Below are 13,367 nucleotides of genomic sequence, written 5' to 3'. Positions count from 1 at the left end.
ACCTAGTTATTTGCCAGGATGTCTGAACCATAGCTGAGTACTCTATTTTGACTTTTAATTGTAAAATTTTCCTTACTAGCCAAAGCAGATGTCACCATTAATGATGTCAGTGTTTCTCTAGGTATGAGAAGATGCAAGAATTGGGACTCATAAAATCTTCTTCTGAAAAGATCTAACTATCTGAAGGCCTGTTCTGCCAGTTTTTCTCAGAGCACAGAGTGCCTCATTCCTGATTTTCACCCTGAACTCCTTTCAGGGCCATTGAAAGTCAGCAGTTGCAGTGGCCATGATTTAATCTCTGTAGATGTAGATGGCAAGTGTCAGTTTTCAGTTGGCAGAGCCCCCTTTTGCTCATAAACTTGACCATGATTTTGAGGGGGGCATTTCATGACCACTTTATCCCATGGTGCTGAGAATGTCCATTCTCAGGTTTGGCAAAGATTTGTTGACAGGCCACTCAATGTGCTGTCACTGGACTAGGCCATAAAACAGTATCCAAAATTCTCTGGACCACCTGTCTTACTAGCCTCTTGGTCCAGGAAAATATTCCCTCTTTTTGCTCCTTCCCATATCTAGAGTTACACTGTTACCATCATCGATCTCTTGTGGAACTATATATTATCCTATCAGAGGCCTCAGTCACACATTTGGCAGTGTAAGAAACAGTAATTTTGTAAAACAGGTGAAATACAAATAACATAGCCAGCACTATTAGTAAAGTCACAAGTAAGACTTAAGAGCTTCCATTAGATGTAGCCCAGTATATCTCAGGTCATCTGACTTAGTCTACTCTGTAGAATCTTTATCTTTCAGGGAAATTATATATTATCACTGTCTATAAGGCATATAGCCCAGTTATCTAGTGTTACTAGACTGATTATCCTTAGTATGATTTAATTGTTTCCAACACAGAGGAGACTTTAAACCTAAATTACCATAGCCTGCTGTTATCTATATAAATCTATCCCATAATTGTGGGAGATTTTTCCTCCTTTGTTGAAACTTTTCTTGTTGCTCTGATTGAGCTGGAGCAATAGAAGAAGGCTCAAATTTATGGCCAGAGTCAGAGCAGGCATTATTAATTGGCCGGGTGAGGGGATCCCATCTAGTAATATCACAGTGACCTGAATATGACTATAATTTTTTTTAAAGTAAATTTCCTCAGGGCCAACCAGTTAAGTCTTGTAGTAGAGAAATTTACCAAGGTAACCCAGAACTAGACACAGGTAATTGGCCACAAACCCAACAACTGGATTGATTTCTAAAACTAGTGTAGGATCAGGCCTATGATAGAAAAGTATTTGATTTATATGCAAAGGTCTAAGAAGTCAAGAAAACATTATAATGATCATACGAATCAGGTCCAGCATCTTGGGCAAGCTCTCTACCTCTGATGTCATCATCTTCTCATCCTGGTGTAGTGTAGTTTCTCCTGATAAAAAAGTCCTTCCATCCAGGTTGGAGACAGTCCCTTAAATTATGTCTTTTTCCAGTCCTGGTTGCAGGTCATGAGGCATCTGATCTTCATCCAGAGATAGATTACTGAGATAAGCTTCAGAAACATACTTAGGGTGTTCTTTAAGAATTCAATTAAATTTTACATTAATATCACATAACAGCAAAGAAGTGTCCAAGAAATGAGTCTTACTACATGCAGACCTCCATTAACAAACTGGGATTTAACATTTTTTGAAATATCTTTTTCCCCCCCTAAAATTACCCTTATTTTTATCAAATATCACCAAATTAAGACTAGTTTGTTTGCAAAATAGGTCTGTTCTCACTAATTTCGGTCTGATGATTTATATAGCCATAATTGATCATAGAATTTTTATTTTTCTGAAACATTTGTAGAATCTCAGACTGAACTTTCAAAATAAAACAGGGCTGGGAAACTCATACCAAAGGTTTATGACAGATTTTGCCTAACAAATCTAGGTGAATTCTTCCCTTTTTAAGGTCTCAAAAATCCCTTACGATTTTTGTACCTGTTAGTGAGATAACCTTCCTAGCTCATTTGATAAACTTACTGGAAACCTAAGAGTTTCAAATTTCTAGAGGAGTCAGAGAGAGGGAAAATATAATTGTTTTGCTTATAACATATAATTTTACCAAATTATTTTCATAATTAGCTTGAGAGGAAGGTTTTCCCTACTCCCGGAAAACACAAGATTCAAATCTGCAATTTTTAGATAGAAACCATAAAAGTTATAAGCATATTCACTGGTTCATTCAGTCCTTTGTTAACTTTTGTGAAGTCATCAGGTTTTTCATTAGAATACCAGGACATATCAAAATGTTAAGAACTCCAGATAATTTATAGGATATCTGTATTAGTAATTTTACCATACATTATAACATGAGCAGATTTGTTACTCATTTGATAATCTTTTTCATGTAATTTAACCAACCAAATAAACACAGTTTAATATCTCTCTTTGGGATGTTTCAGGGGCCCTCTGAAGCACCCCAAAGTTAGCTAGAGGTCAAGGGAACTTCAAAAGAATTCAGTTTAGGAAGTTTTATCGAAAAGATCAATTAAAAGTGTTTAGAACATTTGGTCAGATTTAGTCAGTGTTGATGGGTGTATCACTTAGCTTGTGATATGTCACAATGGGCATAAATACCAAGGCTCAAGGTCTAGTGAAAGTCAGCTCCACCATCTTGGACCTAGTTGGCTCTAACGTGTTTTCTTATGGCTGTGTCATTCCTAACAAAATCCATTTATCTAACTAATTGTAATCCAATTTTAGAAAATCCTGATCATGCATAACTCTTTTTAGTATTTTTTTATACTTTTTTTTTTTTTTTTTTTTACTGAAAGCACACTTCCTGCTTTCTTTTAACAACCAAGAGCTAACTTTTATATTAGCATTTTATAGATTGGTAAGCATAAATACCAGTGATAATTTCTAAAACCCTTGCTTTCTCAAAACATTTTAGGATGGCATCAAACATTATTCTTTATAGTCCCAAATCTCTTTAGTTTTTCTGTAAAAGGAAATCAGTGTTTAGTAGTAAATGTTTCAAAATCTTATTTTATTTGGAAATGATCTAACTATTCAATAGACTTCCAATACTTAGCACAACCCTTAGAAATTCAAGTTACGCCAATCTGGAGAGAATATTTTAGACAGATATTCCTAAAGAATAATTATTCTTAATAGAGTTTATATAAAAGCTCATATCTCATTTACATTTTTTAGAAGTTTCTTCACTCAAGGTAATTTCCTTGTTGACAAACTTGTAACAGATATAATATTTAACTTATATTAAACCTAGGTACAATGAAAATATTCTACTTAATGTTAATTACTCTAAGACATGTCTATATTAGATAGGTCAACAAACATTAATATCAGGTGTTTAATACCAAATATTTTCCAGTTCACCTGAATCTGGAATTTATTGTTTAATTTAGAAATATTTGACTTGTAAGTGCTTACCTATCTCTTGATGAAAGTGAAAGATGAGAGTGAAAAAGTTGGTTTAAAACGTAACATTCAGGGAATTCCCTGGTGGTCCAGTGCCTAAGACTCTGTGCTCCTGATACAGGGGGGCTGGGTTCGATCCCTGGTTGGGGAACTAGATCCCACATGCCACAACTAAGACTCTATGTAGCCAAATAAATAAAAATAAATGTTAAAAAAAAAAAAACAACGTAACATTCAGAAAACTAAGATCATGGCATCTGGTCCCATCACCTCATGGGAAATAGATGGGGAGACAGTGGAAACAGTGTCAGACTTTATTTTTTGGGGGGCCAAAATCACTGCAGATGGTGACTGCCGCCATGAAATTAAAAGACGCTTACTCCTTGGAAGTTGTGACCAACTTAGACAGCATATTATAAAGCAGAGACACTACTCTGCCAATAAAGGTACGTCTGGTCAAGGCTATGGTTTTTCCAGTGGTCATGTATGGATGTGAGAGTTGGACTGTGAAGAAAGCTGAGCAATGAAGAATTGATGCTTTTGAAGTGTGGTGTTGGAGAAGACTCTTGAGAGTCCCTTGGACTGCAAGGAGATCCAACCAGTCCATCCTAAAGGAGATCAGTCCTGGGTGTTCATTGGAAGGACTGATGCTGAAGCTGAAACTCCAATACTTTGGCCACCTTAGGCAAAGATTGACTCATTGGAAAAGACCCTGATGCTGGGAGGGATAGGGGGCTGGAGGAGAAGGGGATGACAGAGGATGAGATGGCTGGATGGCATCACCAACTCGATGGGCATGGGTTTGGGTAGACTCCGTGAGTTTGTGATGGACAGGGAGGCCTGGCGTGCTGCCATTCATGGGGTCGCAAAGAGTCAGACACGACTGAACGACTGAACTGAACCTTTCTTTAAGCCAATTAAATAGAGCTCATTTACAAATTAACCTCAAAAATATTACCCAGAGACAAAGACATACCAAGACATATTTAGACAGACAGTGCAAGATCTAGCTTTGTTTTATAAGTTTAGTCATGCATTCGATTTTACAATATAAAATTTACCAGTTTATAAAAAAGTTGAAATAAATAAAAATTTTAAAAGCTTTTCCCCCTTTTCCCTCAGTCTCAGGAGTTAGAGATGGTCTAGATAAGTGTTCCTGAGAGCCCAGGTCTCAAGGCACAGGGAAAGAAAATCAAGTTCTAACAAAATGGTGGCAGGTCTAAACCATATGGTGTCCAGACAAAGCAAAATGACCATCAAAAATCACAACACAGAACACAGAGTTAAAACACACACATATAAACCTGGCAGCCCTCATCAGACACTCCCTTAAGTACAAGAATACAGTCTCTCAGAAAACCTCCTATAGAGACACAGAACTTCAGATCCAAGTATTAACAGAGCTCAGGTCTTCAAAGATTTCAAAGGGAGGAAAGGAAGCCAGGTTGAAATAAGGAGAAGGAGGAGGCGGGAAGGGGGCAAAAGGGGTGGCCTTACAGATGTCTCCTGCCACCTGCAGATACCCAGGCTCTTTGCATCAGGTGGCCAAAGTATTGGAGCTTCAGCTTCAATATCAGTCCTTCCAATGAATATGCAGGATTGATTTCCTTTAGGATTGACTGGTTTGATCTTCTTGCAGTTCAAGGGACTCTCAAGAGTTTTCTTCAACCCCACAGTTCGAATGCATCAATTCTTCGGTGCTCAGCTCTCTTTATGATTCAGCTCTCACATCTGTACATGACTACTGGAAAAACCATAGCTTTTACTATACGGACTTTTGTTGGCAAAGTGATGCCTTTGCTTTTAAATATGCTGTCTAGATTTGTCATAGCTTTCCTTCCAAGGAGCAAGAGTCCTTTAATTTCATGGCTGCAGTTACCATTCACAGTGATTTTGCAGCCCAAGAAAATAAAAACTGTCACTGCTTCCACTTTTTCTCCTTCTATTTGTCATGAAGTGATGGGACAGGATGCCCTATCTTAGTTTTTTGAACATTGAGTTTCAAGCCAGCTTTTTCACTCTCCTCTTTCACTTTCATCAACAGGCTCTTTAGTTCCTCTTCACCTTCTTCCATTAGAGTGGTATCATCTGCATATCTGAGGTTGTTGATATTTCTTCTGGCAATCTTCATTCCAGTTTGTGATTCATCCGGCCTGGCATTTGGCATGATGTTACTCTGCATAGAAGTTAAATAATAAAGGTGACAATATACAGCCTTGGCATACTCTTTTCCCAATTTTGAACAAGTCCATTGTTCTATGTCCAGTTCTAATTGTTGCTTCTTGACCTGCATACAGGTTTCTCAGGAGACACATAAGGTGGTCTGGTATTCCCATCTCTTTAAGAATGTTCCACAGTTGTTTTGATCCACACAGTTAAAAGCTTTAATGTAGTCCATGAAACAGAAGTAGATGCTTTTATGGAATTCCCTTGCTTTTTCTATGATCCAGCAGATGTTGGGAATTTGATCTCTGGTTCCTGTGTCTTTTCTAAACCCTGTTTACACATCTGAAAGTCCTCAGTTCACATACTGCTGAAGCCTAGCTTGAAGGATTTTGAGCATAACCTCGTTAGTGTGTGAAATGAATGCAATTGTGTGGTAGTTTGACATTCTTTGGCATTGCCCTTCTTTAGGATTTGGAGAAGGAAATGGTAACCCACTCCAGTACTCTTGCCTGGAAAATTCCATGGATGGAGGAGCCTGGTGGGCTACAGTCCATGGGGTCGAAAAGAGTCGGACACGACTGAGCAACTTCACTTTCACTTTTCACTTTTCTTTGGGATTAGACTGAAAACTGAACTTTTCCAGTCCTGTGACTACTGCTGAGTTTTTTAATTTGTTGGCATATTGAGTTTAGCACTTTAACAACAACATCTTTTAGGATTTTTAATAGTGCAGGAATTCTGGAATTCTGTCACCTCCACTAGCTTTGTTCATAGAAATGCTTCCTAAGGCCCACTTGATTTCACACTCTAGGATGTGTGGCTCTAGGTGAATGAGCACACCATTGTGGTTATCTGGGTCATTAAGACTTTTCTTACATAGCTCTTCTGTGTATTCTTGCCACATCTTAATCTCTTCTGTTTGTTAGGTCTTTACTGTTTCTGTTCTCTATTGTGCCCATCCTCACATGAAATCTTCCCCTGACATGTCCAATTTTCTTGAAGAGATTTCTAGTCTTTTCCATTCTTCTAGTTCTCTGCATTGTTCATTTAAGGAGACCTTCTTATCTCTCCTTGCTCTTTGCTGGAACTCTGCATTCAGTTGGGTGTATGTTTCCTTTCTCCCTGGCCTTTTGTTTCTCTCTTTCCTCAGCTATTTGTAAAGCCTCCTCAGACAACCACTTTGCCTTCTTCTATTTCTTTTTCTTTGGGATGGTTTTGGTCACTGCCTATTGTTATTTCACTTATTAATGGCTGACAGTATATTAGTCTCTGCAGATCAAGAGACACCTTTAATTAACACTCCAGAAGAAAAATAAAACTCAACTAGCTAGCATCTTTACTAAAGAAAGATCAAAAAAAGAGGAAGGTGTCAAGATACAGGAACGGACCGTGCTAGTCCTTGGTTTCTAGAATGTCTGGGCTATTCCCGTATAGAAAGAAGTTATTTGAATGTGAGACTGTTTTAAAGCTTGGAAACAAATTATGGGTTTTTTTTAGGAGACAAAAGTGGGAGGAAACAGGGATTCTTTGTGTGCATGCGCGCGCGCGCGCGTGTGTGTGTGTGTGTGTGTGTGAGCGGAGAGAGAGAGAGAGAGAGAGAGAGAGAGAGAGAGAGAGAGAGAGAGAGGGATGAACCAGATAAAGCAGTTTTAGGACAAAGGCCATGGCGACCCACTCCAGTGTTCTTGCCTGGAGAATCCCAGGGATGGAGGAGCCTGGTGGGCTGCCGTCTATGGGGTCGCACAGAGTTGGACACGACTGAAGCGACTTAGCAGCAGCAGCGGCAGCAGAACAAAGGACACTTTGACTGCCCCATTCCCCAACATTTTGTGTTGGTAAAATCTGGTTAAAAGGAAACCCTGAAGAGTGACATAAGAGGTAGAGAAAGTCTTGCACAGAGTTGGATACGACTGAAGCAAATAAGCATGCACATACAGGCACCATTTATATATGAGCTCATTAAATCCCCACCAAAGCTATTTGAGGTCATAATACTATCTCCATTTTATAGACGAGGAGACTGAGAGGTTAAGTAATTTTGCCTAGTCTTAGGCATCACAGCTAGTTTGTGGAGCTAGGATTCAGGACCCAGGTGTTCTGCTTTTGAGAGTCTCTGAACCACTATGGTTAAATTTACTTCTGTGGTTAAGTTGCATCTGGGAGGCTCTTAACCCCTGTGCTAAGCTGCCTTTTTTAGGAAGGTCACAAGAGGACAAGCCATAGTCTAGTGGTTGTGGAAGGTGAGGAGAGAAGGATGCTGTTGCTAGGCAGCACATCTGGTTCTTCGAGCTGCTAATTGAATCTGTGTGAGTAACACAGATATATGTGTTTGTTTGAAATTGCTAGTTTACCTCTAACCAGAGAAAGCTGCCTGGAATTAGTGTGGCTCTGGAAGGGTGAGGGAGACATCTAGCAGAGTCACCCAATTGTCTGACAGCACTTCTCCCTCCCTTCCCAGCTCAGTCCCAGGCCACATTCCGCCACTGTCCATGTGATAACATTTCTGGGTGGACACCGATGATTGACTCAGACCACAGTCTCTCCCACCAGTCACACTCTGGAATGGTTTATGGCACTGACTTCCTGCTGGTTTTGAAAAATCAACAAACCCACTCACCCAATAACCCTTACTTATTGTTTATTTGAAAGGGAGTTACATTTTATTTTTGCAGTTCAAAATGAATTTAACTTCATGCTAAAATTTTAATGTACATTCATATAACTCTTTAAAATATTTATTCTTTTTTGGTCACACTGCACAGCATGTGAGATTTTAGCTCCCTGACCAGGGATTGGACCTGCACACCCTGCATTATGCAGGGTCTTGACAACTGGTCTGCTAGGAAATCCTGTAATTCATGTAAGTTTTATGAGATACTCTAAAGGGTGAGAGCTATCAATATGTAGATTAAAGCTCAAGATTCAGGAAAATGGATTAGATTTGTAAGGAAATATCGAAACTAAGGCCAACCTGACTTTTTCTTGGAGAGACAGAATGCAGATCTTACTTTTCCAAATAAATATATCAAGACCTCTGAGATAAGCAGGGATATCTTTATGTCATATTTTGAATCTTGCTTAACCAGCCCTCACATTGGAGGTGGGGTTTGACTGTTGTTGAAGATGGATAAGACCTGCCTTTTCCCCCGAGAAACTCACAGCCTCAGACTAAAGAAAGCCTGGTACACAAATAATTGCACTACAATGGGATGGAAAACATTAAAAAGGACATTCCAAGTGCTTTTGGAGCAAAAGAAAGGGGCAACACACTCTGCTTAAAAGGAGGATAGGAAAGGTATTCTAGGTACCAGGATCAGCATGTGTAAAAGCTCAGAGGCAAACCGACTTCGTGGGAGATGGGGTCAAGGGAAGGGCGGGGGAGGCTTTCTGGAACAGGGCAGTGTGGGTATTCTTTAGGGGTCACTGGGCAGATTGAAGAAAGGGGTTTCTACCTAGATTATAAAGGGTTTTTGTCATGCACAGAAATTTGAGTTATGTCCAGAAAACTAAAGGAAACTCAAGAAAACAAACAGCCCAATTAGAAGTGGGCAGAAGATCTGAACAGATACCTTCACTAGAGAAGATATATAGAAGGCATATAAGCATATAAAAAGATGCTCAGCATTGTCATTGAAAACTGCAGATTAAAACAGTGAGATACAACTATGCACCTTTTAGGGTGGCTAAGATGAAAAAAACAAACAACTGACAATACAAACTGACGGTGAGAATATAAAGCAATAGGAAGTCTCATTCATTGCCGATGAGAATGAAAAATGTTTTCCACTTTGGAAAAGTTTGGCACTTACAGAACTTAACCTAGGAGAAAAAAGAAATGACTCTATGGTGGAGAAGTCATGTGGTCAGAATTTAACACCAAATGTCATCTTGATATGATGTGATGATGATAGTGTTTTACCTCAATGGTCTTCTTCCTAGAAACACATTGCCTCAGTCATGATATATTCATAAGAAGATACCAGACAAATTGTCATTGATGGACCCCCTGCCAGATACCTGATTAGTAATCCTCAAAACTGTCAAGGTCATAAAAAACAAGGAGAGTCTATGAAACCATCACAAATGAAAGGAGCTTAGGAGGCACGACCACTAAATGTAAGATGACACCCTGGACAGGATTTTGGAACAGAAAGAATGAGAAAAAAATAGAACAGGAAAAAAAAGAGAAATCTGAATAAAGTATGAATTTTAGTTAATAGAAATATCTATATTGGTCCATTAATTGTGACAAATCTACTATGCTAATCAAAGATGTTAATAAAAGGAAAATTGGATAAGTCTTCACAATAATTCTATAAATCTAAAACTGTTCTGAAATAAAAAAGTTATTTTAAAAAAGCCTAGAGTGTAAGAAAAAGAATGTCTATATGTGCATAACTAAATCACTTTTCTGTACAGCAGAGATGACACAGTATTATAAATCAACTATGCTCCAAAAAAAAAAAAAAAAAAGCTTACAGGGGGAGCCAATGAATGAATTCCCATGGAATAATGACATCATCCTTTTGTAATATTCTATAAAATGGCCTATTTTAAAAAATGTAAATTTCAGAACTCTTTGAAAACTGCAGTGACTGTTGCTTGCAGACATTAAGGTGATGTCCTGCAAAAGAGAAAAACAAATTCTCAATGAGGAAGATAGTTGAGAGAAGGGGTATATAATATTCTCATGGACCTTTGAGGTTTTGGAGGATTGTCCTCTGGAGCACCTTACACCTTGGTTGTGCCTTGGAGATGCTCTGGTTCTATTCCAGGCCCCTCCTACACTCCTGTGGTTGGATTACTTCCTCCACCTCACTGGTTACACTCTATTGTGCAAAGGATTGAGGCAAAGATCTCACATGGATCAGTTTTCTGCTGTTGTCTTAAGAAATTACCACGAGCTTCATAGATGAGAACAAAAACCAAAAGGTATCATCTCACTGAATCTTTATAGCATACTCATTTGATATATTTTTGTTACTATTTTTATTTTTACAGACAGTTTATGCAATAGTAAGAGGCAGACTGTGGTACGTAATCTCCAAAGATGGACACCATATTAGCTTCACACTTCTTTCTTCAAGAACATTATTTCAGAGAGAAATAAACTTATATCCTGCTTAGAAAGTGAAGTCACTCAGTTGTGTCCGACTCTTTGCGACCCCATGGACTGTAGCCTACCAGGATCCTCTGTCCATGGGATTTTCCAGGCAAGAGTACTGGAGTGGGTTGCCAATTCCTTCTCCAGGATATCTTCCCAACCCAGGGATCAAACCCGGGTCTCCCACGTCATAGGCAGACACTTCACTGTCTGAACCACCATGGAAGTCCATATCCTGCTTAGGTCACTACAATTTCAGACCTCTGTGCGAGTAGCTGAAGCTACACCCTGATTTGTTGTTGTTCAGTCGCTAAGTTGTGTCTGACTCTTTGCAACCCCATGGACTGCAGCACTCCAGGCTTTCCTGTCCTTCACTACCTCCCGGAGTTTGCTCAAATTCATATCCATAGTCTCTAAACATAGCCATTTCTCAGGTTCTATAATTTCTACCTCTGACACATCTTCCCAGACCATCCCACTGTTTCCATTCCCACTGTCACTCCAGCCCATTGGAATGGGCTGGTCTAACTGGGCTGGTCTCTAATCCAGTGGTTTCCAAGGCAGTTTTCCTCCTAGGGGATATTTGGCAGCATTTGGAGACATCTTTGGTTCTCACAGCTGAGGGAGGGGGGTTCTCTTGGCGTTTCGCGGATAGGGATCAGGGATACTGCTAAATAGCAGTACCTACAAGGTACAAGATATACAGTTCTGCACAACAAAGACTTGTGAGGCCCAAGTATCAGCAGTGCAGAACTTGAGAAACCCTGATCTCGCCCGTATTCTACCAGGGACAGATTCATATCTAGATCTGACCCACCTGTCAGACTCACAGCCTCTTGTCATCTTTGGAACTGCCTTCCTCCGTTTGGGGAAATTAAAATATTGTAAGTCTTGCTTCCCCAAGGAAAGAGATCAGACTCTAACTCCAGTCTCCTCAGGCCAGGAGTTTCCCTCAGTTTACATGCCTCAGTTTCCCTCAAGCAGATGCATCCCAGATGCATTAAAGTTTCAATTTTGAAGTGAGGTGAGGATATAAGTTCTTCTGGAAGCTTGGCATTTTGTTAGTGTAAAATCATGTGGCATTTGGAGGTGGCCGCCATTCCCCAGCGGTTCCTGGCAGCGGTGATGGCAGCTTCCATCCAGGATGGGGGTGGGGCGACTACCAGTCAAGATAGTTTCCCCATCAGGCCAGTTCTTCAGTGTGGTTCTGAGCATCCTCCTAGAAGCTTAACCTGGAGTCACTTCTTCAGGCCATCCCAGAATCCCAAAACTATCCATTATCCTTTTCATTTGCTGCTTTTCTGTTTGGTCAGAGTCAATCTCTACTGCTCAGAGCTAAGAACTCTGATAGATGAAGCCTCCCTTGCTTAAAACTCTTCAATGGCTTCCTATGCACTCTAGGATGTGTCCCAAATCCTTTGCTTAGCTTGAGGCTCTTCTTTATCTGGGATGTACCCACTCTGTCCACATTGAGCTACTGTGTCCATTCTGTCCACATCAAGCCTGGTCCTATCATCCTTCCTTTCTTAATTCCATCGCTTGCCACTCAAGAACCTTCTGGGCCAACCACCCTTCCCTATGTACCCCAGTCCCCAGGATTGCTCTTATCTCTATCATAAACAAGACACTTTTTACGCTCTACCACAAAAGTTGATTCACTTCTCTGTAAGCTCTGCATGGGTAGGAACTTGTCTTCTCAGCACCTAGGATACTCTGGCACAAAGGAGGTGATCAGTATAAATTTATCGAGTGAATGAAGGTCAGAATGTGGACAAGTGCTGCCACCTATTGGAAGAAACGTTATTCAACTTTTTTATGATTTGGAAAATGGCTCTCTTCCCAAGGATGAAACGTGACAATACTCTTTTCCTCATCGTCATTATTGCCAGGCCCGCTGTGGTACCTAGACTCCCAAATGGACCCCAGTGATCCGTGTCTGTTGGTATTCATGCCTTCGGGTTGATTCTCCCACAATGAAGTCCTGGTTGAACGAGTGAAGTTGATAGAGATGAGATCATAAAAGACACTGTGGCTTCTGCCTTGGTCTCTCTGGGATCACTGGCTCTGAGGGAAGTGAGGGACACTGACACCATGCCCTTGGGACACTCAAGCGGCCCAATGGGGAGGCCCATGGCGTGAAAAACTAAGGTCTCAACAGAAAAAACCAAGGTCAACAGCCATGCGATCGAGATCCTCCAGCCCGAGTAAAAATTTCAGATAAATGCAGGTCAAGGCTGCTTGACCTACATCCTGACTGTAATCTCACGAAAGACCAAGACAGAACCAAACAGTCAAATTTTCGATCTACAGAACCTGTGTGAAAAATGTTTGTTGTCCTAAGCGGTTAAGCTTTGGGGTGATTATTAGGCAGCGACAGGTTGCCAATATACTTTCCGACATAGATCACCGGCTACAATGTTTTTTTTTTTTTTTTAATAAATATTTATTTGGCCACGCTGGGTCTGGGCCGCGTGTGGAATCTAGTTCCCTTACCATGGATTGAACCGAGCCCCCCGTTTTGGGAGCGCGGAATCTTAGCCACTGGCCACCAGTAAGTCCCTACAAATTAAGTTTGCTGTAACATGGGAAACAACCAAAGGTGCTGATGGGTGTGAATGGTGCTGGAGCCACGGAGGAAATGGAGTAAGAACCAGGACACCTGG

This window comes from Odocoileus virginianus, chromosome 23, assembly GCF_023699985.2.
Source record: "Odocoileus virginianus isolate 20LAN1187 ecotype Illinois chromosome 23, Ovbor_1.2, whole genome shotgun sequence".
NCBI classification, from domain to species: Eukaryota; Metazoa; Chordata; class Mammalia; order Artiodactyla; family Cervidae; genus Odocoileus; species Odocoileus virginianus.
This window is presented reverse-complemented; position numbering follows the sequence as displayed.